Raw genomic sequence first — 26,710 nt, forward strand, 5'->3', positions numbered from 1 at the left:
CATAAAGAGGGATAAAGGGGGAACTTTCTGGGACCCAGACAAACTGGAGGTCAGCAAAACCATGGTCCATTGTGAAGTTAAGCTGTGAAAACCATATTTTATATTAGACCTGAATAATACCCACTCTTATCAACAAACAAATATCTTTATTTATACATTTAGCTGTTTTATATGAAATAATTTTTGTTAAAAACATAATTAAAATGGGTTGAAAATTCCAAAAATTGGTTTATAATGGCAAAGATGAGTAAAAGGTGGTGAAATTGGATTTTTAAAGAACATAAATGGGTTAAAAGTGGCAAAAATTATCTAAAAGTTGCAGAACAGGCATTAAGTGGTAAAATGGGATTAAAAAGAGTCTGAAATGGCGTTAAAGAGCAACAAAATCATTGAAATAAAGTGCAATGGGATGGAAATTTGACATAAACTGGCAACAATGGGTTAAATGTGCTTAAAATTGGCAAAAAGTGGTGCAGAAAGTGGTTGATAGAGGTAATAGTAGGTCAACAGAGGCAACAATAGGCAGAAAGTAGCAAGAATTGGTTTAGAAGTGGCAGAAACAGGCAGAAAACGGTGATGGAAAGGGTTTAAAATGGACAAAAATGGGTTTTATTTGGCAAAAATGTGCTAAAATTCACAAAATTGGTGTTAAAAAGTGACGAAAAGGGGTTAACATTCTGTAAAACTGGTGTAAAGTGGCAACAGTGTAATTGAAAAAATATTCTTAGTTTTTTGAAGGCATCTGGAGACCCCCCTCTCAGTGTCTCACGACCCTCAAGGGGGTCTCAACCCCAAGGTTGAGAACCACTGCAGTAATGAAGCGCCACATCAGTGGATGGAGGGAGGGCCTACAGGTGCAGAACAAGAAAGTAAAGGACAGCAGAGAGGAGGGCAGACGGACTGGGGCACGGAGAGGACTGGGGCAAGAGTTTGGGACGCACCACTAACAGGACAATAGTGACGAAGCCACAGCAGAGCAGATGCCACGAACGCCAGCCAGCTGTAGAAGAGAAACTCCAGTGTCACAACATGGAATACACGCAGCAGCAGAGTGAGGAGCTCTGCACAGCTGTGTGAGTATCCCCTTGGATTGTAGTAACACTCTGGTACATTGAGCATGACTCGCTTACATAATTTAGCTGGCTTTTCTTTCTTTCCTGTTTGGCAGGTGACAGGCTGTGAGGAGTGATAGAGTGTAGAAAGAATTGGTTAAAGTCTGTGTGGCGTCAGCCGTCTGATTATAATTGGCTAACTCAGACAGCTTCTGAAGCCAATCCGTGGCGGCCTCCGTGTTGAAATTGCTGTCTCAACCAAACTTTGGAATCCACCTAACGGCAGACAAGAGCCCGCCCACTGATCTCGACTTCCTGTTAGCTAAGCTATCACTAAAGCTGGCCTTCTGGAGGTAGCATCTGCCCGTCGAGCTATCTGTCAATCAAATGAGACGTGCCAATCAGTGCGCAGTGAGGTTTTTCCCTCAATATAATCGAAACGACTGTGGTACTAAAAAATTCTACCCCCGTACAGTGAGAGGACATGAAGACATAAGCTAATGAGACACGTTTGGTTTTTTGAACCAGACTGTAAACCAGTTTATTTCTAGTGTAAAAACCGTCTTTTTGTCATGTGTTGTGTACAGGACTTCTGGTGTTCCTGCAGCCAGCCTCAAGTGGACACTCACAGTATTGCAATTTTTTACACTTCCGCATGGGCTTCGTTTTTCAGAGCCAGAGGTTGCCACTTGTGAGGAACGTGTGGCACATCGGAAGAGCAGTGGGCTGCAGCGGGGAGGCACAAGAACATACGACGGCCAGCTTGGCCCCTGATCTTAGACAGTGGAGTGCCCCATTTGACTGAGTGACTGTTTTAGCCTCACAACCATTTTTTTCCTCGCACTTATAACCTATAACACCCATGCCGAGCCATTTTTATCAAACATTTTATGATCTTTTAAAGACATTTTATGGGCATGAACTAGTGGCCGAAAGAATGAGATTGTGGGCACAAGCAGTCGAAATTAGATTCATCAGGAGGTTGGCTTGGCTTAGCCTCAGAGATAGGGTGAGGGACTCGGACATCCAGAAGGATCTCAAGGTAGAGTCACTGCTCCTTCATGTCAAAATGAGCCAGTTGAGGTAGTTATGGCATCTGATCAGGTTACCACCTGGGCCCCTTCCTGTGGAGGTCTTCTGAGCACATCCAACTGGGAGGAGACCCTGACAGACCCAGGACTTGCTAGAGGGATTATATATCCAATCTGGCCAGGAAGCACCTTGAAATCCCTCAGGAAGAACTGGAAAATGTTGCAGGGGAGAGGGATGTCTGGGTTGACCTGCTTCGCCTGCAGCCACTGCAACCTGACCCCAGATAAGCGGAAGAAGATGGGTGGATGTATAAAGACACTTCCACAATAAATGATGGTGATGGGTTTCATCTTGTGATGAAATTTGTGGAACTCTCCGATCTTTTAAATCAAGTTGGGACCATTTAAAACAGTGATCAAAAGAGACAGACAAGAATTGTAGCTGCAACACAGTAAATTAATTGCAAACATATATTTCCTTTTTCACCAATAAAAGCCAGAATAAAAGGGTAAATCGAAAGCTTTGCCTGGAAAACTGCTGATCCTGCACCAATCCGCCTGTCAAACTCATGGTCCATTCTACCCTCACTCGTGAACAAGACCCTTGAACTCCGTCACCTTGGGCAAAGATTCACTCCCGCTGGAGGAAGCAGTACATCGTTTTCTGGCAGAATACAGTTGCAATCAAAGGTATTCAACCCCCATTGCAAATCAGATTTATTGTGAAAATTTAAAGACTTTCTGCTGTCTTTAGTGTTTCCCCAAATCCAACAGAAAATGCAACTTATAATGACTTCTCCGGCTCAAAATTATTCAGCCCCTAAACAGAATCCCCCACAAATGCAAATATGCAAAGCCAGTGTTGTTTCAAGAGCACCTGATGCAGCTAATCAATGGTTTCATTAGTTGCACCAGGCTTACTTGAGCTGGAACACATGAAATACCTGAAGTGTGAGGGATTTATTGAGTGTCATGTTTGAAATACATTAGAAATATAGCAAAGTTAAAAGAATGGTCCAAAAAGTTAAGAGAAGAGCTCATTGTCCTTCACAAACAAGGAACAGGATTCAAAAAGATATCAAAAGCACTGAGTGTTCCTGCAGACACTGTTGGAAGCATAGTTGGCTGGCAAGTTCAGAGTAACAGGAGCAGTGGTTACACTACCTGGACGGGGCAGATAAAGGAAGCTATCAGTGGCTGCAACCAGATATCTGAGAAGGCAGAGTGGCTGCAAAAGACCTCCAGCAAAACTTGGTGGCAACAGAGACTGAGGTTTCAGTGAGTACAGTGAGGCAAGTGCTGAATGTAGCCAGAACTCCACACCTCTACTGACCCCAAAGCACAAGAAAAATCTGCTCCAGTATTGTCAAAATCATGTAAATAAGCCACAGAGGTTTTGGGATTCTGCTGTGTGAAGTGATGAAACAAAACTGGAACTTTATGGCACGATGGATCAGCGGTATGTCTGGAGGAAGAGAAATGAAACATACATTAAAAAGAACAATACGCCCACAGTTAGGCATGGCAGTGGCTTGTGATGCTCTGGGGCTGCTTTGAATCCTCTGGTACTGGAAACCTGCAGCGTGTGAAAGGCAAAATGAATTCATAGAAGTATCAGGAAATCTAGGAAGAAATGTCATGCTCTCTGTGAGGAAACTGAAGCTTGGGTGTCATTGGACCTTCCAACAGGACAATGATCCAAAGCATACCTAAAATTCCACCAAGGCTTGATTGCAGAAGAAGTCCTGGAAGATTCTGCAATGGCCATCACAGTCACCTGACTTGAACCCCAAAGAAAATCTCTTGTGGGATTTGAAGAAGGAGGTTGCAGCATGCTGACCCAAGAAAATTACTGAACTTGAGGCCATTGCATATGAGGAATGGGCTAAGATTCCTCAGGAACGCCGCCAGAACCTGGTGTCTGCCCATGCATCTCATTTCTAGCATGTCATAGAAGCTAAAGGATGCTCTGCTAAGCACTAAAGATGCCCCCCATGAATGGTTGAATAATAATGAGAGTGGTAAAGTCGTTAGTTAGATTTATAGTTAAATTTGGGGAAACCACTTGAAGCATTAGTTGTGTTGAGCTATTGTAATTTCTTTAGTTTGATTTGTTCACGACATAAAGCAGTCTGTAAATTTTCACAATAAACTTGATTTGCATTGGGGTTTGAATCATTCTGATTGCATCTGTATGTGTTAAATAAAGCTTTAAAATGTATTAAATTGCTGTTAAAAGAATAGATGCCAGCTTTGCTGCATGATGTTCACATTAGGAAGAGATATGAGCGTCTGTTTTACACTTATGTCTCTTAATATTACTGGGAAAAATCAAACCACATAAAGAGAAATTTTCACTTTGTTCAGCTAATTTCTCCTTGATGAAATGTTATAATTTCCAGACTCTTATCCATCTGTCTCTGTTTCTCACTGCCTCAGCAAACCGTATCTTAAGTCTCAGTGTTTCTATCATCTTTTATATCTGTTAATCATCAACAAACAGCAAGTCTGTAAATATCTACTGCCAATATATGCATGCCGTTGTTACAATAATGTTTTTTTACTGCAGGAGTTTTAACATTTGTGTCCCTCCATAAACATATAATATAAAGGGAATACTGATCAAATAATATTCTAACAAAGTGCACAGCCCTGGCTCACACTGGTGACAGGCACAGCTGGAGCACATAAATGCAAACACTGACTCGTGATTCTCCAGGACAGGGGGGAGCTTAAAAGCAGGAGGGGAAAGTTCAGGTCTGAGTTTATCATCCAGTATTGTGAAACCTTTGCTCTCAACAGATAGAAGCCTTAAATATGCCAGCGTGCATGTGTGTATGTGTGTTCGGGTGTCACATTTGTGTGTCACTGTTCATTAGGCATTAAAGGGGGGGTCTGATCCATGTATGCACAGACCTGCCTCACTGCAACAAGCATCTAAATCAGAAACACTGGCGCTAATAGCACGGTCAGAGTGAAACAGAAGTTATGACACTGGCATAGCGGCTAGTTTGAAGTCCCTCTTAATCTGCCACAGCTGAAATCCATCCATGTTTTGCAAGTTACTGAAGGTAAATGCTATAAATGGCATGTCACCTGGGCCTGCTAGCACCCATGGAGGTGTTGATCTTTAACCTTACGGGACCAGCATAGGTACCTTTCTGTTTTTGCACATACAGTGGCTTGCAAAAGTAGTCATACTCCTTAAACTTTTCCACATTTCCTCATGTCACAACCACAAACGTAAATATATTTCATTTGGATTTTGGGTGATAGACAAACACAAAGTGGCACATAATTGCGAAGCGGAAGGAAAATTTTACATGGCTTTCAACATTTTTTCACAAACAAAAATCTGAAAAGTGTGGTGTGCTAAACTATTTAGCCCCCTGGAGTCTGATACCTATGAATAAAATCCAGTGCAACCAATTGCCTTCAGAAGTCACCTAATTAGTAGATAGAGTCCACCTGTGTGTAATCTCATCTTAGTACAAATACAGCGGTTCTGTGAAGGCCTCAGACGTATCTTAGACTACATCAGTGAACAAACAGCACCATGAAGACCAAGGAACACACCGGACAGGTCAGGGATAAAGTTGTGGAGAAGTTTAAAGCAGGGTTAGGTTATAAAAATATACCAAGCTTTGAAGCCAATCTATCATCTGAAAATGGAAAGAGCATGTCAAAAGAGATGTTTCACACATCCATCTGGGAAAGCTTCAATGGGAAATGTCCAAGAAAAGACAGAGGCTTTGAAAAAAACTCGGAGTGTGATTGGGTGAACGTTCTGTCTGTCACATCTCTATGACCCAATCAGAGCAACGCTATCAAGCTGCGCGTGCTACTAAGGAATCACACGAAACATGGTGACTATAGTCATGAAAGTACTCAACTTTTGTCGTTTTTGAAAAGAAAACAACTCACTGCTGTTCTTTGTTCTTCTTTTAACAAAGAAAAGTTGTCAAGTTCTGATAAAACTGGCGCTTTAGCGGTGTTCACGCTAAGCTCTTCCTCCATAACTCCATAACTCCATAACTCCTCCCTCATCACTGATTGGTCCTGTCACTTTCTAAGTGGGAGCTTTGCAAGATGGATTCACCAGTGAAAAACAAGGAAACGGGCGTATCCATCTGCTTTGCAAGGTAAGGATGGAGCCAAATACAGGGCAAACTTGGAAGAAAACCTGTTAGAATTGACATAAGATTTGAGACTGGGGCAGAGGTTCACCTTCCAGCAGGACAACGACCCTAAACACAGAGTAAGAGCTACAATGGAACAGTATAGACTGAAGCATATTCATGTGTTAGAATGGCCCAGTCAAAGTCCAGACCTAAATCCCACTGAAAATCTGTGGCCAGACTTGAAAATTGCTGTTCACAGAAGTTCTCGATCAAATCTGATTGAGCTAGAGCTATTTGGCGCAGAGGAATGGACAAAAATTTCAGTCTCTCGATGTGCAAAGTTGGCAGAGACATATCCCAAAAGACTTTTAGCTGTGATTGCAGCGAAAGGTGGCTCCAGGGGGCTGAATAATTTAGCACACTTTTCAGATTTTTATTTGTAAAAGTTTTAAAAGTCATGTATAATTTTTCTTTCACTTCACACTTATGCACCACTTTATGCTCGTCTATCACATGAAATCCCAGTAACATATTTTTATGTTTGTGGTTGTAACTTGAAGTACATCACAACCATCAGCACAACCATATATATCCCTTCCCACTTTTCTACTCTAAAACTGAGGATATTAGCTTAGAAAATTATGGTTATTACATGCACAAGCTTGTACTTTAAGCATGTGATTTTAAAACAAATATTTTCTGTGGATCTTGTAATTATTTTACCCTAATTAAGTGAAGATAGAGTTGGACAGATATTTGTGTGTCACTGTATAAATGCACACTGGAGGCCTGACTCCTGTCCTGGGGATGAATGTTTGACCTTTGGCCTTCACGGCTCATCTCCCACTCACAGCAGGGCAGCACTTTCCCGCTTTCTATGCAAAGTAAAGAAAGTCATTTAACAGGAGATGAAACAGATGCTTCATTTCATCACGACTTCTCTGCAGCCTGTGAAGTGGAAGCCTGATAGCAGGCGGTGCAGAGGCTGCTGTTTGGGATTTAGGCCACTCTCTCCACTATCTGGAGGATGGTTTAAGAAACATACTCATTAGCATGCTAAGCTGGGAGTCCATCTGTGCCCGCTATACTTCAATAATCCTATCTAAAAAGAAAAAAAAATCCATCCAGCTTATTCTAGTTCTTTCCCAGCACTCCACTCCTCTGTTATGGTCTTCATCTGACCTTTTCTTTTTGCACACATTTCAGAGGTAATATGTGGTTCGGGTGACCTGCTGAAGCATGCATCCTCCTGCAAAGATAAGTGAAAGTAAGATTAAAATGCCTCGCCTCTCTAAATCACCTCATCCTTACGGCTTAAATTGAATATTTACAGCTCTAATAATGATGTCATGTCAGTCACAAGTTACGCTCACATAACAGCGTCATGTTGCCTGTCAGTTTGAAGGGAATATTCAAACTAATCTAAAGCATACCATGAACCTTCAATAAATGCTGATCCCATTTAACATGAAGTCTCTTTTGCTCACTAGCAGGGTCAAAACTTTAGTGTGTGCTGTTTTACTGCCAACTGCGACTGGTCTGTCTGCTAAAGTTGTGAAAATAGGAGTGAAGTGCAGATACCTAAAAAATCTACTTAAGTAAAGTAGCAAAGTCTCTGTATTTTGTTACTTACCACCTCTGGCTATAGTATTACAACAGCTTACTAACCAGGAGGTTGTTCAAAACTCATCCAGGCTCTAACAATGTCGGGCATCAGCTGATCAAAGGAAGCCTGCATGACTCCTTTGATGGCTGAGAGAGGATACAGATCCAGACTACACCAACAAGAAAACATGAGGGCTGAAGCATGCGCTGTGGTAGCAAGGGTGATTAAAGAGTTGGATATGCTGTGTAAAGAACAGTTGAATCCCCCTAAAGGAAGGTATATTTGTGTCTGCATTCGTATGAGTATGCAGGCCTGTGGTAATTGTATGACTGTGTTAATTATTCTGTATTACTGAACAGCATTTGGGGGATGTGTGGCCTGACTGTGACAGCAGCAGAGTTTTCTCATGGTGCACAGAGTGTTTTTTATATAAAATTCCCACACACACTCACAAGTGTAAATTTGTTCTCAATTCATCAAAAACACCACTGACAGGGGACTATCTTATCCACTATTTTAACAAATGAGAGCTGTAAGTTCTAGAAGAATAATCTGGAGAAGGGAAGGTAGAGAGAGAACGAAAATAATGAGGAAAATATGATTTAAAAAAAAGGATGGGTGGATGGATGCATGGACAGATGGATGGACGGACTGAGTCAAGGATGTTTGGATGGATGGATGGCTGATGGATGGATGATGGATGGATCGATGGGTGGATGATGGATGGATGATGGATGGATGATGGATGGATCGATGGGTGGATGATGGATGGATGATGGATGGATGATGGATGGATCGATGGGTGGATGATGGATGCATGTCTTTTTCCTTGTTGTGTCTCTTAGTGCAGCAGATACTTGATGTGTTGTGTCATAAATCCATCTTCAATGAGTTTTTTGTTGATGATTTTTGGTAGCAAAGCTTTTAAACAGGTGAGATCCTCTTTTCAACAAGAAAATGTTTTTTCTTTATTTACAGTGCAGAATTTTCATAAAATTTCGAAATAAAAATCCACTCTACTTGATGTAACTCTGAGTGAACTTCAATGGATTTCAATTTCCTGCGACATTAATGAAATAGTAATATTATAATGATATGAATGAAAATGTAATAGAGTTAACAGAGTTTGACTGAATAAGAGAGAAACTGAGTATCTTTTGTCTTTTTTCACCATGTTCAGTGTAGCTCAGTAGAAGCAGCTCAACTGTGACTACAGCACAAGGGCTTTGCATCTCATTAGTGGCCCAAAACACAAGTCGGTCTTAGAGGATAATTAAGAAAGGAGATTCTCACAGTCACTTGGCCTGCTCATCATTTTAAAAGACTGATGCTGACTTGCTCTCCTTCATTTCGTCTGCTGCCCTTAAAGAGCTTGCTGTTGCTAAAAACTTTGATGAAAAAAAATGTGCTAAACTCATCTGTGGCCAGCTCTAATTTAGACTCTTCCAGCTTAAACACCGTTTTTCTTTTCTCCCTGCACACAACCACATCACCTCACTCCCCACAACACAGCTGCTTTATAAGAATTAGAAGCACTGCGGTCTGTAAGTGGCCAAAAAGTTTAAACTGTCCTACATCCATAGCCCAAAATATGAAGAAAAGCCCCGTCACACATAAACGTGTCACATGTGTACTGTAGTGTTTCAGAGTGGGGCTAATTGAGTGAGGGGCTACACACGAGTGGAGTTAGGGTTTGGTGCCCTGCTGAAAGGCACCTCTTCAGTGAACAGGCTTGGTCCACATCAGGATTTGAACATTCCTGACACAAGTCCCTGCAGACATTGATACTACTGTTGGTATTCCCCTCATCCCCAAGTAATCACAGGGAAGGTAACACATCACAAGTGAGGAAACATGTTTTCTTGATTTATTCATGAAAAGCTGATATGCATAGGATTTGTTTAAAAATGCAACATCAATGCCAATCTCACCCTCATTAACCTTCTACTGCAGAGGCTCTTTTGTTCCTTCACTGCTCTGTGGATGAGAGTACTATCATCAACAGCCACACATTACAACACTCTTGGCCGTCCAGTATGAGAAATAAGAACATCTGAGCATGCAGAGTGTCAGCGAATGTTAGAAAGCTTCAAGTGCATACTTTCATTACCCTCATCTGAACCTTCTACATCAAAAGCTTGGGCTCACAGTTGGAAGTAGCATGGAATCTTTAATCCTATTTGGTTGCAAAATAAACATCCACCAACCAAACTATGAAAGCAGGGAAAGGAGAGTACATAGAAAGAGAATAAAGTGACTAAAGGGAATGCAATGGGAAATGTATTACAAAATCAAAAACAGATTTTCTATGTCTCAGCCTTGTTTTTCACATTATGTTTATGCCTTTGCTAACTAGGGCCATTAACTATCTGTGCATGCTACAGGCTTTTATTTGAAACAGAATGGCAAGAGGAAGGCCTTCTTTTATTTTCCTGTTTGATCAGTATTCCAGTGTGTCACTGAAAATATATTTTCCATATCAAACTGTAGCTATTGTGATCTTATTGCACCTGTAAACTGCTCATTAATACATTGTGACCAGACATAATAAAACAATAATGCTTACGGAAGCTTTTATGTATTATTTTCAAACACTACCAGCTTGCATGGACTATTTCTTTGGCAAAATCAAATGTTTCTTTCCTACCGCTACTGTTACTGTCATCTCAGTGCTTTGCTCTGATACTGCAAAGAAATTGTACACCAGAGAAGAATTTGCATTATGTCTCCATCAAAGCCACCAATAAACAAGCAGAAGAGAAGGTTCTTTAGTCAGTTTCTTCTTGTTCTTCTTCTGCTCCAGTGTTCTACATGGAGTATTCAATAGAGAACAGTAATCAGACTTACCTTGGAAAGCACCCGTCCACCATGACACATTCATTCAGTGACTGCGGAAGAGGTCATAAGTAACCCCATTCACACGTCACTAAAGTCTTGTTTCCATCAGGGCGTCTGATTTGATTCAGTACGGTTTGGTATGGTTTAGTACGCTAAACCCCCAAAAAGTTTGGTGGGGCTGTAAAAGCTATGCATGTGACGTCACAGTCAGCGTAAGTCTGCTGGTCCAGCCACAGAGTTGTAGAAAGGATGAGTGACAGAAATCAGTAAAGAATAACCATTAAACAGCTTTGTTTCAGCTGAAAGTGCTTTTTAAAAAGATAACTACATCTTAATCATGTTAACCGCAGTCAGAGCAGATCCTCAGCTGATGGAATACGTGTACAGAAATGCTTCGAATCGTAGCAATACGTTAATGTGGGAATATATCTAGTCTAAAACAGTTTATACAATACAATATGAAAGTTTAGAGCTGTACTGTGAGAATTCGCCACATTGAAAATAAAGTATAAGTTCAGCTGGCGTTTAAGCCAAACTAGACTGAGTCAGAAATCTATGGAGCCCCAGACACGACATGGTCAAAAAAAAGACAAGAAAATGAAATTGTGGCCACAATATGGCTATAACGTGCGCACGTAATACTAATTTGTGGCCAAATTAATAATATCAATGTCATTTCTGGACAGCTGGGTAAGCAAATCGAGCGCACCTTCTCTGAGGTCTAAGGTAGAGGCAGTAGAAGGGCTAAAGCGACACGATGGACAGGGATAGTATGATTGAATTTTATTTCAGTCCATGAATGAGCTACAAAGATATTCTGAAAAGCCTGGCATTGCGAGGAACCATTATTACAGAGAGGAATTTAAACAGAATATTGAGAGCCAGGTTGCTTTACCGGCGGAGGTGCGACTTGGACGCCAGGATAGGAAGGTGCACTCAATTTGCTTACCCAGCTGTCCACGAATGATAATAATATCATTAATTAGTATTATGTGTGCACATTATACTTATTTTGTGGCCACAAATTAGTATTTTGTGGCCATGAATTAGTATTTGGTGTGCACATTATAGCTATATTGTGGCAACAATTTAATTTATTTATTTTTTGACCATGTCATGTCTGGCGCTCTGCAGAAATGCATGTTCAACAACCACAGAGCGATCTTTTCACAAGTTACCTAAAGTAAGAGGTAGATTGATAACTAGTTACAAAGAGAATGAACTGTTCTAAGGTTTCGTAATCACAAAATTTGAGCATTAATTTAGTTTCACATCCATCGTGGATAGACCAGGCTGATGTGAGCATTCAGGCTCTGCTTTGTGTACTTAAAAGCAGTTCCAGATAAACGTCAGGAAACTTGATTTGTGGCCAGATATCAATATCCACAGACTAGGAAACAGTTTGGATCTCTGTTGAGTCCACATATCTCTGACTAATGCAGACATAAGTCTATTTTTCTCCAGTTTTCGCCGCTTCTCACAGAGCAGACTTCCGTGTTTTGCAGCTCGAAGCCGAGCAGCTGTGTCGTGCTCTGATGTCAGTGCAACCCCCCTATTGTTGTGTGTAGCTCCCCTTTTTTGGGTAGATAGGTAAGATTGGTACCCCTACGGAAGGGTGCCGAAAAGTGGGACAGTACAGGGTTTTTTTTGGGACCCTTTCCAACTGTAGCTCTATGGAAACACAAAAAAATGCGTGCCTTTCCACACCGAACTGAGCTGGACCGCCTGGTGGAAACAACCTATAACTGTACTGGGAGCAATTCAGTGGACTCTTCAGCATGTGGACAGGAGTAGCTGGGACCAAACGTCCATCCCTCTGACTAAAAGCTGACTGACTCTACCACAGAGTCTGCCTCTCACTCTTTGCTTTCTTTTCCTGTCCTTTTATTTGGCATATAATCAATTACGCGCCTGTGAGGTTAGTCACATGACAATCTTTACCAACCCATCCCACTGAGACTTCATGTGTGATTTTGTTGAAAAATTGCAAATATGTAATCCAGTCTTGGGTTTATCCAAGAGGAACAATCTTACAAATCAGTACAGCTGGTATCAGTTGTATCCTCATGTCTACAACTCAGCTAGCAAGTCAGGGATTATCAACGTCTTGTAGTTTGCAGTTGGAATTAGTTGCCTAAGTAGATCCATGCAGGCTAATCATTTCATGAGTAAAATGTTTAAATTCATCTTACTACTGTAATTGACCATGTGCCTGTCTGTCTGTGTGTCAATTTGCACGCCACTGTTGCTTCAGTTGTCCCTGATACCTCTTAATGCCACCTCAGACTACACAAATTCAGCCAGATTTTAGCCAAACTGCAACATCGCAGCTCATCGTCAAAACTCTGGCCCGATTTTGAGCGTTGGTAATGGCAAACGGTAGTGTGACATAATTAACTCTGTGATTTCCCCACAACCACGATTCAACAAGACTAGCATGTAGCAGAACTTTCCTTGCCATTCTCGTCTAGTCTGACACCCCAACGTGACGTCAACGACATGGATCCTGTAGCTGACCAATGTAATAACAGCGTTTTTTTTTTTTTTCCCCTCGTGCTCATAGGTAAACAAATATGTAAAAGAAACTGAGACCTGCAGCTGTTCATAGATGGAGTTGTGAAACAGCAAATTCGTTGAACTGTGGAGAGTAACAGCAGGACGAGCCTGGCAGAGTCAAAAAGGAAAAAAACTGGCACCAAATAGCAGAGGCACTTGATCAACCCGGTGCTAGAAGGTATTATGCTAACAGTCCATGCTCTCATCATCAATTCACACCCCTCGTTGTATTTAATAAAAAAGACTATATAACATTAATGATAATGAACTAGATTACATATGCCTTTTACATGTCGGTGTTTTCATGCTAATGTTATTTTTTTAATTTTGGTTGGGAATGGCTGAGAATGAATGATATCTTTAGAGAGGATATTCTTGCATTTGTTTTAGGATAGCTTTCAGTTGTAAAGGGAGGCTCAATGGATGTGGTTAGAGACATTTCTGTCACCAACAGGCGGTGGAACAGAGCTACACTTTCTAAAAACTGATATTTTAATGCTAGCTGAACTGATGTGAATTGACATAAACATGTTTATACATTGAGAGGACTCATTTTTTTTCTTTCTCAAAAATGCTTTCTAGTTGAAGAGGTCCAGACAAAAGCTACAGGACACAATTTTCGAAAGCTACTGCGACCCAAATAAAACAGGAAGTGGCCACAAAGAACCAACACCCAGGCAGAGGATGATTTTAAATAGCCTGGACTTAACGCGTCCACATGTGACCCACAGGCCCACTCATATCACCCTGAATGTAAGTCCTCTTGCCAAACAGCTTCTTTTTACACATAGATCATACATAAGACAAGATGGACCAATGCTTTTTAATCTCAAAATGATTTATGTAGGGGCACAGATGCCCTAGTGCATGGAGGCACACCCCATGTACAAGGGTGGCCCAGATTTGGGTCTGACCTGTGGCTACTTTCCTGCAGGTCTCTACCCAACTCTCATCTTCTGACTCTATCTCCTACCTCCTCTATGAATAAAGGCATAAAAGCGTATTATATATATATCTATGACACCATCTCCAGATAACAGTACAGTTGCTACAAACAAGTAATAAGATTAAGGCTTTATTCCAGCATGATTCTTTTTCACAATCAATCACTTTTAAATTTGCCAACCATACTTTATTTCTGTGAGGGGAATGTACTGTAGGTTGTCAGCGAGAAGAGACAGTTTAAATTCCTTCACTGCTTATATTTCTCCTAACATCTCTTATCTAGGTAGATAATATGCAGTCTGCCAGTGCCAGCCCAGACATGGCAGAGGACAGTGATAATCAGCAGGAGGAGGAGACGTCTGATAATGCTACCTCTAGTTTGCAGCTGTCATCTACAACCCAGCAGGAGTCCAAGACAAGTACATCACAGCCTGGTCATAAGCCTGCGGCCTTAAAGGGCACGTGAAGCAAAAAAAAAAAAAAATGAACTTGAGCTAGAACTTGAGGTAGAGAAGGTTGAGATTTTGAGAAATGTGTCTCAAACACTGCTTAGTGCCAGTCAAGATGTAGATGAGATTTTTGGCAAGCAGGCTGTGTGTGAATTACAACAAATCAAAGATACAGCGATGAAAATTAGACTCCGTAGGAGCATACTTTCAAGATATATGATGCTGCAGAGGCTGAGCAGAGAGCTTCATCAAATTCAGTCCCAAAAAATGTAAATTTAAATGTCTACATGGTCTAGTTCCATCTATGTCTGGTGAATTTGTTAGCAGATACCAGGACTCTAATCGAGCAAACACACGGGCTTCTGTTAATGGTAAGTGTTGAATTCCAAGGCACAAAATGTCCTTTGGACAATCGGCCTTCTCTGTCACAGGAGCAAAACTCTGGAATAATCCACCGACAGAGCTGAAAATGCAACATAACTTTAAAGGTTTTAACAACGGTATTAAATCATGGCTGAAGGAGCAACAATACTGTTCCCACATATAAAACACATGCTTCAATACATGTTTATCTGAAGGAACCATCTCTAATACAGCTTTTTTATTGGACTTTTATTTTATCTGGCTTGGATATTTTAACTCTGATGTATTTGCTGATGTACTGTGTTTTAGGTCTCTCTGTTATTTTCTAGTTTTTCTCTTTTTTTTATAACTCTAATCTTTAAAAGCCTCCCATGGACAGGTGTTGAAAATTAGCACTTTGCTATAAACACTTAAAGCAGTGCATCTGAGACCTGTGTATGATTAAATATCACAGCAGCAATGTTACTGTGTATCCATGTCAAACAAATGCTAAAGAAAGAAAGAAAGAAACACAACACCCCCAATATACACTCCTATGAGACCTTGGCAGGATGACGCCAGGCACCTGCTTCAACCTACCTACGTTCAGAAAAAAAACAAATGTCAACACCTACAAAAGTGAGCCACTTGACATTACTGGAGAAATGTGAGCTGTAGAGAGAAAAACCTCTCTCTACTGGTCTGAATGGTCTCAGTTATCAGACAGTGCATGGTAGATCATCAGAAAGGCACCTGGACTTGGTTGAGATTCTTCAGGTTCTTAAATGACGAGAGGCTTCGGCAGACAAAGTCATCTTTGGGAATTTCAACCAAGTCCAGCTGTCTTTTGGATCAAGCCTAGAATAACATCTGAGAGTACACCTACTCCTTTGCTGTGTATGTTTGTGTTGATTGTGCGGAGGTGTTACAGCCCCAGCCACGCCCCCTCTCCTGTGTGTGAGACCAACCTCTGTGGAGTGTTCTGTGTGTGTATGTGGGTGTGTTTTTGTGTCTGCTGTAATTTTCAGGTAATGTCATCCACCTGTGCTGCCAGCTGAAAAGCTTGATTGGTGTGAAGTTGAACTAAAGCAATTAGCCAATCAGAGAGGACCTGCACCTACAAAAGGCTTCCTGAAACACCAGTCTGGGGCCGCCATGCCTCTCGTCCAGATAGCCACTGATATTAACTTTGAATTGTTCTAACTAGAACTTTAGTGTGTGTTGTTAACTGTAGTTGGTTATCTTAGTAAATTGTTCTGAATTGTGACTAAGATTGGGCCAGGAATTTAGTTTAGTTTAGTTCACATGCGCATACATCTCAGGATTGCTTGTATTGTTTAGTCTCACTAGGATTTAGGGGTGCTTTTCCTTTTTGATTTTAGATTTGGATAGAGTAGGCAGTTAGTTTTTATTTTATTTATTTTCACAAACTAGTAAGCTAGCTGTTAAACTTTACATTCCTCCTTCAGTATTCTTTAAAAGGTTAGGATCAGCATCCACTGGCCCTTTAAGTTACAAAAAAAAAAAAAAAAACATCCCTGGGGGGCAGAAAGCTTGAACAGATACAAAACAAAGGTTAAACTTTTACTCCATTACATTGTAAACATAACAATCCTGCTTTATAGTACAGCCTTTGGGTCTTCTTTGTATTTTTAACACTTTTCCTGAAAGCTTAATGGATCTGAAAATATTGCTATATGAAATAACAATGTTAACATAGATAAACAACAAATTACAGAGTGAACAACAGCTTTAAGGCATATTTTATACCTATCTTAACTCAGCATTCATACCATTTGTGTAGCTTTTTCAGAAACCTAAACTAAACCATGTTTGCCTGCTGGGGGACAGATCCAGCAGGAGACAGAAAGTAATCCTTCACCTGATCTCTCTGCCTCTTCGTCGCTATAGCATTTCTTGCTCTGCTCTTTATGGGCACAGAAGGAAGCTGTGCATCCCTACACCGTGCCCAACTTATGATTTTGTGGTTCTCATCCTCTGTATCGACCAAGGCAGGGGGTAGGTAAGCATCTGAGGCTCTCTCAGAAAACTGTGTATGTTGGGAGCGGATTGTTGTCACCTTGTTAGGCTCAAGAGTAAGGAAAACACGTCTGTTGGTCAAAACTCCAAATGCATTCTCCACTGTACGCCTTGCCCTTAGAGAGATAGACAATAATTTAGTACTCACTGTCCATGGTCCAGGTTCCAGCAGGGGTATGGTTACATCAGGTCAGTCCGGAGAGGGATGCCTCATCACCAATGAAGACAGAAGGCATGTTTGTCGTGGTGTCCAGCAGGGGCTCTGGTAATTCAGCAAACATGGCAGTGCAGAGCTCTGACTGGCTGAACAGCCCTGCATCTGAAACACTGGCATGTATGAACTTGTAGCTCGCGTCTACTATTGCCATGAGAACTGCAGAAAAGCTCGTCATAATTGTGGAAGGTACTTCCAGAGTTATCTGGAGGCTGGATGTATATTTGTTTCCCATCTATGGCTCCAAGGAAATGAGGGAACTGCCACTTCTCCTGGAAACCCTGCACCACCGTTCTCCATTCTGCCTCTTTTGTTAGTGTCTAGAAAATACAGACAAAAAAAATTATAAATGTTGACGTTATTTTACCCTTTTCTTGATAAACCAACCAACCAATCAGGGGGTCTCATCCTGTTGCCAACACTTCTTAATTGTTGATGCAATAGTTAAGGGTAATGTGCAAAAACACACTTGCTTCCAAAATAGTGAATAAATGAAAATGAAATAGTCTCTTGCAAATCAGTGGTTGTTATGATTGTGATTTGCATCCTGATTAATAAAAATGATGAAAACTGTGCTAAAATATCTTTCCCATATATGGTTAAGGTATGACTCTTGAGCCATGGAAACAGACTTCAAGAGCTCTTTCAGGCTGGAGATCTGAAGCAGTTAAAAGAAGCCTGTTAACATTCAGTTACCCCATGTGACCATTAAGACCAGCATGAATAATGCAGCTGAAGTATGATGCAATATAAAAAGACCTCAGCAGGACGATCAGACAAGTTGTATGTGTATGGGTCTTTGAGAAACGTTACGTGGTGAAAGACGGTAAGAACCTGCTCAGCCTCAGTGCACCTGTCTCCACAAACGTGCACAGAGGAAGAAGAGGAGGCCTTCCTCAAACCATCCTCAGCACTCTCTTCCTACACATTAGGTTTTAAAACTCCTGGGGAACCCAGATTTAATCAGAGATGAGTGAGCGTGGACTATAAAACCTGCAAACAGCTGACGGAGTGCAGTTCTCACTGCTTCTATTGTCAAAGATGTGTGGTGCCAACCAGAGGGACTTTTAAAACTTGTACAAAAGAAGTTATCCAACCAAGACTGTCTTACCATTGTGTCATATACTGTATGTGAACTTGTTACTTTGTAAATAAGAGCTAATTCACCGTTTTAAAGTAAAAGATGACATGTTTGTGAACAGCCACTGTTGCGTTTCACAAGTAGCTTGTAAAAGAGCAAAAGTAAGTGAGGGAGCTCCGCATGAGTTCAAACAGGAAGATCGTTTCTTACTCATACATTTGTCCCCACTTGCTCATATATCTCCCTTCTTTCTTTTATTCTCTCTTCCTGCTCTGGTGATTGGCTGATTATGGGCATTCACTTTCTTAAGACCTGGCTACAGCCTTGTTTGACCAATCATCATGCACCTGTCACATTTAAATCTGTTGTTCTCTCTTTTAGAGTCAGCCTGTCATCTCAGTGAGGACGCTGCAACCCTCCTCCACCCCAGCCACCTCTATTCACTTCATCAGAATCTAGTCCAGATCCTCAGAGGACTGGTGTCCTGGCCCAGATTGTCAGGAGTCTACCCCTCATCTGACCCTGCATCCCTCATCAACACAACTACCAGTGTCTGCACCATAAATTTATCTGAGTAAATTTAACTCAAATTGAATACATTTACTCTGAAAAGTATATCATTTGGAGTAAATTTCGCTCTGCTTGCAGAGTGATATTTTTAGAGTTGTTTGTACTCTAAAAATTATTCTTATTTAACACTAAATGATGATGATTATTACTCCACAGTGAATTAAATTTAAAAAACTCTACAGGAATTGCACTCAGAGCTGTTTTTTATTTGTATAGGACGTTTTTTACTCATTATAGAAAAGTGGATTTATAAAGAGCTGTATCTTACTCTAAATAGACCGATGTTCCCCTGTAGAGCTGCATTTTAATGTAAACAAATAATTCTGTTCCTTTTCCAACTATAACAGAGGAACATCAATCTATATAGGTATTAGACTTAAAGTTCTAATATTAAAGAAACAATGATGAACATTATGACAAGGACCCAGGAGAAAAGCACGAGAGAAGGTAGCAAGGTTAAAAGACTTTGACGATAACAGTAGTGCAAACATGGTGAGTGTACTAACACTGCAGAAAAGAGGAGAAAATGGAGTTAGATGAGGCACTCACCAAAAATCACTCGATTTAAAGGTTGAAGAGGAGCCAGGTCACCTGACTAGAAGTTGTGGTGTACAAGGGTGTCTAAAAGTTCATCATGAGGTGAGCAGGTCTTAAATGCCAATGATCATCTGCAGCTGGGACTCCCAACGAGCTGCAGCCGTGACTGTCCATGAGTGATGGCAGCTGAATAAAACAGCTAAGTGGGTGTTGTTAAACTTTTACTCAAGCAGAATTTCATCTGTGTTTTAACTCTGGTGGTGACTGGTAATAAATACACTTTAAAAAGAGTCAAATTGACTATTTTTTAGTGAAATATTTGTTACTCTGGAAAAACAACTCCACAGATTTTCCTGTGTAGACCCTGTAAGGGGGGTGGCCTATTCCTGTTGGCCTTGCCACTCCTTCAAGTTTATGAAACCATCACAATGGAGTCTAATCCCTAAAGAAGTATAAATGTTAAACTTTTAAACTTGTGTTATGTCTCTCCTGATTGAATTCAACTTTTATAAAAAGATGGATTTAACATTACAGACCCTGTAAAGTGAAAATAGATCCATATTTAAGTTTTTTTGTATAAAAGGTCACTGTGTTATGAAACCCCAGGTCAATTTTCAGTCTAATAAAACATCTCTTAGTTTATAAAATTAAGCTCAAAAACCATGAAAAATGAGGCAGTAAAATCTGCTCCAGGATGGTGTGGGCGTGTCTATTGAATGAGCTGAAGCCACGCCCACTCAGGAGAAATACAATCTTCTCAGATTTAAAGACCCTGCTGGAATAGGGTATGTTGGAATAAGGTTGCTGTGAATGCTGAGATCTACATGTGACTGAATTTTGGATTGAGACCTTTAGAGAGTTTTTCACCTTTTTTCCTGGCTTGGTTGTATGTGGGTAATGTGGCTAATATGTTGGCTCATGATGTCGAGAGTCCACAGTGGGGAATGACCCCGCCCCTCTAACACTACAGTATAAAATCGCAGAGCGGTTCATCTCAGTACAGTCTGTTGTTAGCTGATGTCACTGCCTTTATTTAAAGTTAACAGTCAGTTAAATGCTGTTTTTTGTTCATTGTGAGGTAAATTTGCCAAATCTATCAGCTAAAGTGGTCTATGGATCAAGTATCACAACAGAGATCTGAGCCAGAAAGCAGACTCTGTCTTTTCTTCTAAGGTCAGCAAAGGTCGAGAGGCAGGCTAATGGTGTGAGTGCTTTCCTCAATTCAGATTGTAGCTCAAAGGACTCAATCCAAAATTCAGCCATATGCAGATCTCAGTGTTTTCACATGTTTACAGCAACCATATTCCAAGTTATCGAGAGTGTTAAGATTTAAAAAAAAAAAAAAAAAAAAAAGGAAAATAAAGAACTGAAAGAAAAAACTGAAAAGTTGGAAAACTATAGTCAGAGATTTAATATACGGGTCTTTGGCCTTGACAAAGATGCTGAAAGGGAAAATCCGACACAATCTGTGTCATCCTGCCTAAAAGAGTTATTTAAAGACAAAACCCTTCCCTGTTCACCAAAGTTGAAGTGGCGCAGAGAGTGGGGCAGCAACTAAATCTGGTTTCAGGCCCATGATTGTCCGACTACAGAGATACCAGGTCAGAGAGGCGCTTTTAGATATAGCAAAGAAAGAAAAGGTGCTGAAATACAAGATGAAAATAAAAATCTTTCTTGACTTGACCGCAGAAATGGTTAAGAGAAGAGCGCAGTTTAAGGATCTAAGGATGAAGTTATATCAAGCGGGAATTAAAAATGTTCTGATCCATCCTGCCACGCTTTTAAAGGGGCGACAAAATACTTTCAGGACAACAAAACGGCAGAGAAGTACTTCAATCAAGCTATCAAAACATTACTGTTTGCCAGCTGTGATGAAGATGAGTGAGAACTAAGGTGAGAGTTAAAAATAGAGTTGATGAGAAGATTTTTCAAATCTGGCATTTATCTCATTTCTTCTAAGTTGGCTTCTTCAGCGTCCTTGGCGTCTCAAGCGGACATGAAATCACAATCACAATCAACTATACTGCCAGCACCTGTTACTGCCACAGGTGAGTTTAAATGAGCATCACATGTTTGAAACAAAATTATTTACCCACAGTTTTTAAAGGGTGCCAACAATTTTGTCCGGCCTATTTTTTGAGTTTTGTGTAAAATTACGTCCATTTTGCCTTTTTTCTTCTGCTTTTTTTGTGTTGTTCCAATGCACATAAATAAAATAAACATGAGTAAACCAAAAACATTTGTAATTGCTACCATGTCTTGGAGAAATGGTGTATATTCTGCAAAAATTCCAGAGGTGCCAATACTTTCATCCATGACTGTGCATCTCTTAAAATATCAGCAGACATTCGGCAGGTTTAGATTGGATGACAGGCGTGTCATTGCAAAATGTATTTGCATAAGACCAGACTAAAGACAGCAATATCAAAAACAAGCCGAGACTGCAGAAAGACTGCCTTAGAACTGCTCATATTGAGTTTTATGACCACCTTAAACTAAACGGCTGAGATCACTGGAGTGTGCTGCAACTTTTGCAAGACTCACGATTTTGAAATCACTTGAAAAGTCATCAGGTGTAAGGCCAGAATTACTTGTTTAAAAATTGTAATTGTGCAGAATTATGCAAGATAAACAAATAATAGAGCGTAACTGACCATACTACACATATGTGTAATGTTTGGATGTATGAATCTCTGCACTGCATTGGATAAAAGAACTATTGTCCAAGTTTACCAAAATTGCTCGACTCCTGGATGCACTTCGCCTTTACACACGGTCTCACAAATACACTCACCAGCAGAGATAATAAGCTCTGATTGGTCTACTCAGTGACTATATACCTGCAATTAGTGTCATAGTGTTCAGCCTCCGTCCTCTCTGGAGTCCAGAAGCTAAAAGCATGTCAACCTCTTTCATTAGCTTTGGGAATAGGCTTTTCTTCTTTCTCCTTCTGTCTCTCTCAAACACACATACACTGGCGTGCCCACACTGAATTTAGTTAATGTCAGGGCTACGGTCCAGGCGCTGGGCTCTGCTCCTGCTGACAGAAGCAGCAGCAGGCAATGGGGAGATAGCCCCTGAATTCACCATTGTCTCTTGTAATTAAATTGACAGAATCACTGCCTCCTGTGGTAGAGTTCACAAAGCTGCCATCTCGCTCAGCCTACAGTCAAACGATTATGTAAAAAAAAAAAGTCTGTATGAAAGGCACGATGTTCACATAGCAGCAGGATAAAAGTTTCTCAGATTTTCAAATTAAGTCAAGCGTAAAGAGGAGGCAAGAGAAGTCATCCTGTCAGGTGTCTTCCTTCATCTTTCTGGGGCTTTAAAGCTTGAAAAAGCATATATAAGAGACTGCAGAGAGTACTTTTACATACTGTGCACAGTGTGGCTCCATCCTCAGCTGCTTGAGGTACCGCTTACAGAATAAAGCGCCTAGCTAAATCTGTGAAGCCAATTATTTCTTTATAGATTTTTGGTTTGATCAATAACATATGATGCTATGTGGACAGCAGTCAGAGGGTACCCAAGCCCATTAAATCAGAACATGGCTGTAAACTCTTCAAACATTTGGTTGAGATGAGGGTGTGAAGAATGCAGAGACTCTGAACTTGGCAACGCCACAGACGTCACATTTGATCGGTTAGTGCAGCAGGCTGTCTGACTGACTCATAAATGGTGCAGGAGTTCCCATCCAGGCTGAAGGAGGAGCGTGCTTTAGTCTGTAACACACAAGGGTGACTGAGTCATTAGAAACAGTAAAACTAGAACTACCACCTGGCAGGTTGATGCCTCTGCCAGATATCCAGAGGCCTGACAGTGAAAGTACAGTCAAGAAGAAGGGCTGTGGTGTTTACTGTGGTAGCGTGATTAGACGAAGATTGACCCCAAGGCCCAATGACCCTGAACCTCAATAATATACTCTTTTCCCAGAGTCAGAGTGGACGTGTGCATTCGTGAGATATCACGTTTACAGGAACAGCCTGGATGGATGGACAACCTTAAAGCATCCATCCATCCATCCATTTTCTATACCGCGTATCCCTTTGGGAGTTGCGGGTGGTGGGGGCTGGAGCCTATCCCAGCTGTCATTGGGACATACTTATCTGCTAAAATGAGGTTAAATATACATCTCTATTTACCATTTTTCCTCTCTATTTTGTTGAGAGATACACTATATTGCCAAAAGTATTAACTCACCCATTTACATAGTTGAAATCAGGTGTTCCAATCACCTCCATGGCCACAGGTGTATAAAATCAAGCACCTAGGCATGCAGACTGTTTCTACAAACATTTGTGAAAGAATGGGTCGCTCTCAGGAGTTCAGTGAATTCCAGCGTGGTACTGTGATAGGATGCCACCTGTTCAAAAAGTCCAGTCGTTAAATTTCCTCGCTCCTAAATATTCCACAGTCAGTCAACTGTCAGTGGTATTATAACAAAGTGGAAGCCATTGGTAACGACAGCAACTCAGCCACAAAATGGTAGGCCAATGTAGGCCTGTAAAATGTAGGAGCAGGGTCAGCTGATGCTGAGGCACAAAGTGCGCAGAGGTCGCCAACTTTCTGCAGAGTCAATCGCTACAGACCTCCCAACTTCATGTGGCCTTCAGATTAGCTCAAGAACAGAGCATAGAGAGCTTCATGGAATGGGTTTCCATGGCCGAGCAGCTGCATCCAAGCCATACATCACCAAGAGCAATGCAAAGTGTCAGATGCAGTGGTGTAAAGCATGTTGCCACTGGACTCTAGAGCAGTGGAGAAGCGTTCTCTGGAGTGATGAATAGTGCTTCTACATTTGGCAATGTGATGGATGAGTCTGGGTTTGGCTGTTTCCAGGAGAATGGTACTTGTCTGACTGCATTGTGCCAAGTGTAAAGTTTGGTGGAGGGGGGATTATGGTGTGGGCTTGTTTTTCTGGAGCTGGGCTTGGCCCCTTAGTTCCAGTGAAAGGAACTCTGAATGCTTCAGCATACCAAGAGATTTTGGACAATTCCATGCTCCCAACATTGTGGGAACAGTTTGGGGATGACCCCTTTCTGTTCCAACATGACTGTGCACCAGTGCACAAAGCAAGGTCCATAATGGATGAGAGAGTTTGGTGTGGATGAACTTGACTGGCCTGCACAGAGTCCTGACCTCAACCTGATAGAACACCTTTGGGATGAATTAGAGAGGAGACTGAGAGCCAGGCCTTCTGGTCCAACGTCAGTGTGTGACCTCACAAATGTGTTTCTGGAAGAATGGTCAAAAACTCCCATAAACACACTCCTAAACCTTGTGGAAAGCCTTCCCAGAAGAGCTGAAGCCATTACAGCTGCAAAGGGGGAAAGACATCATATTAAACCCTATGGATTAAGAATGGGACGTCCCTTGAGTTCATATACGAACTCAAAGATTTGTTTGTATTATACACGGTAAACATTAATGACTAAGGGTTTTTTTTTGTTGTCAAAGTGTGTTCTGCAATCTCTTGAGAACTAAAGAGTTAAAAAAATTCTGTGAGAAAAGGCGTTAAAATACTCACAATACAAAAAGCCCTTGTGTTTGGGGAATTTGAGTCATTATTCAAAGCAGTTCCTGTTTGCAGAAAGACAGAGAGACCAATCACAGCCTCTCTGTGTCTCTGTCTCTCTCCGATGAGTCGTTCAGGCTCTCTTCTCCAGTTTCTAAGTCTGTGCACATGCACGTTTCAGTAAAGCTTGACATGACGACAGAACAGCCTGCCATTGGTTGATTTTAGTTCTATAAACAGACATTCAGTACAAAGTTACTGGTGTGAATTCAATGTTTAACACTTAAACTACCAAGGCAGTCATTTTGATTGTTTTCAAACTTTGCAACATCATAACTTTGACTAAATAAAACCTATGTACCAGTAGGACCCTGACTTTTCCTAAATGCGTTTATACTTTATTCTAACATTGTTTTATCATTAAAATTTCCAAACACAACAGAGATCTGAGTATTACTACCTCGAATGACCATAGCAGTCAAATTGACTGCATGCTATTTACAAGGGGTGTCATCTCTCACTATTTGCTACGTTTTCCCACTCTTTCTCCTGCTCTATTGTTTGTTTGTTTTTTATGCTCTGTGAAGCTAAAATCTAGCTATACAGTGCAACCGGAAAGTATTCACAGTGCTTCACTTTTTCCACATTTTGTTATGTTACAGCCTCATTCCAAAATGGAATAAATTCTTTTTTTTCCCTCAAAATTCTACACACAACACCCCATAATGACAATGCAATATACATATAAATATAAAATTATTATTTTTTTTAATTTTTGCAAATTTATTAAAAATAAAAAACATCACATGTACATCAGTATTCACAGCCTTTGCTCAATACTTTGTTGGTGCACCTTTGGCAGCAATTACAGCCTCAAGTCTTTTTGAGTATGATACCACAAGCTTGGCACACCTATCTTTTGGCAGTTTCACCCATTCCTCTTTGCAGCACCTCTCAAGCTCCATCAGGTTGGATGAGGAGCGTCGGTGCACAGCCATTATCAGAGCTCTCCAGAAATGTTCGACAGAGAGGTCTACAGGCAATTCCTTTGACTTCATGCTTGGTTTGTGCTCTGACATGCACTGACACCTGTAGGACCTTATATAGACAGGTGTGTGCCTTTCCAAATCATGTCCAATCAACTGAATTTACCACAGGTGGACCCCAATTAAGCTGTAGGAACATCTCAAGGATGATCAGTGGAAACAGGATGCACCTGAGCTCAGTTCTGAGCTTCGTGGCAAAGGCTTTGAATACTTATGTACATGTAATGTCTTAGTTTTCTATTTTTGATATATCTGCAAAAATTAAAGAAAAAAATTTTTTCACATTGTTATTATGGGGTGTTGTGTGTAGAATTTTGAGGGAAAAAAATAAATGTATTCCATTTTGGAATGAGGCTGTAACATAACAAAATGTGGAAAAAGTGAAGTGCTGTGAATACTTTCCGGATGAACTGTATGTTGGTGTCAGTTAAATAAATAAAAATCTCATTCATTATAATTTTCATTTTGTGTCCCGAGGTGTTTTTACCTTTTTCATCAATTTATCTAAGATATTGTTATTGATTATCCAAATGATATGCAAATAATATCTGAGCAGTCAAAATGACTGCTATGGTCATTCTAGTAGTTGCAGAATTCTGGTAGACCGACCAAGAAAGTCAGGCAAGTCGCAGGCTCACTAGAAGACCTGTAAGAGCTCTGAAGGTGTTCCATCATTATTAACAGAGGGTTTTCAGAGGAAAAACTATTAAGTGGCTATGATTTATGATTCAAAGTAAATTAACTCTGAATAACACGTCACTTCTGGT

At 40.8% G+C, this 26,710-nt stretch overlaps 1 long non-coding RNA gene across 1 annotated transcript in view; it reads right to left on the reverse strand.

Annotated features, from left to right (window-relative positions):
* Nucleotides 1-19,452, reverse strand: part of LOC121512779 — a 32,705-nt gene extending 13,253 nt beyond the window's left edge. The window contains exons 1-2 of the long non-coding RNA XR_005992138.1: nucleotides 19,395-19,452; nucleotides 17,129-17,514 (exon numbers count right to left, since the gene is read on the reverse strand). This is a non-coding gene — a long non-coding RNA (uncharacterized LOC121512779). The remainder of the gene's footprint in view (nucleotides 1-17,128; nucleotides 17,515-19,394) is intronic.
* Between the last annotated feature and the right edge of the window lie 7,258 nt (nucleotides 19,453-26,710).

This window comes from Cheilinus undulatus, linkage group 7 (assembly GCF_018320785.1).
Source record: "Cheilinus undulatus linkage group 7, ASM1832078v1, whole genome shotgun sequence".
NCBI classification, from domain to species: Eukaryota; Metazoa; Chordata; class Actinopteri; order Labriformes; family Labridae; genus Cheilinus; species Cheilinus undulatus.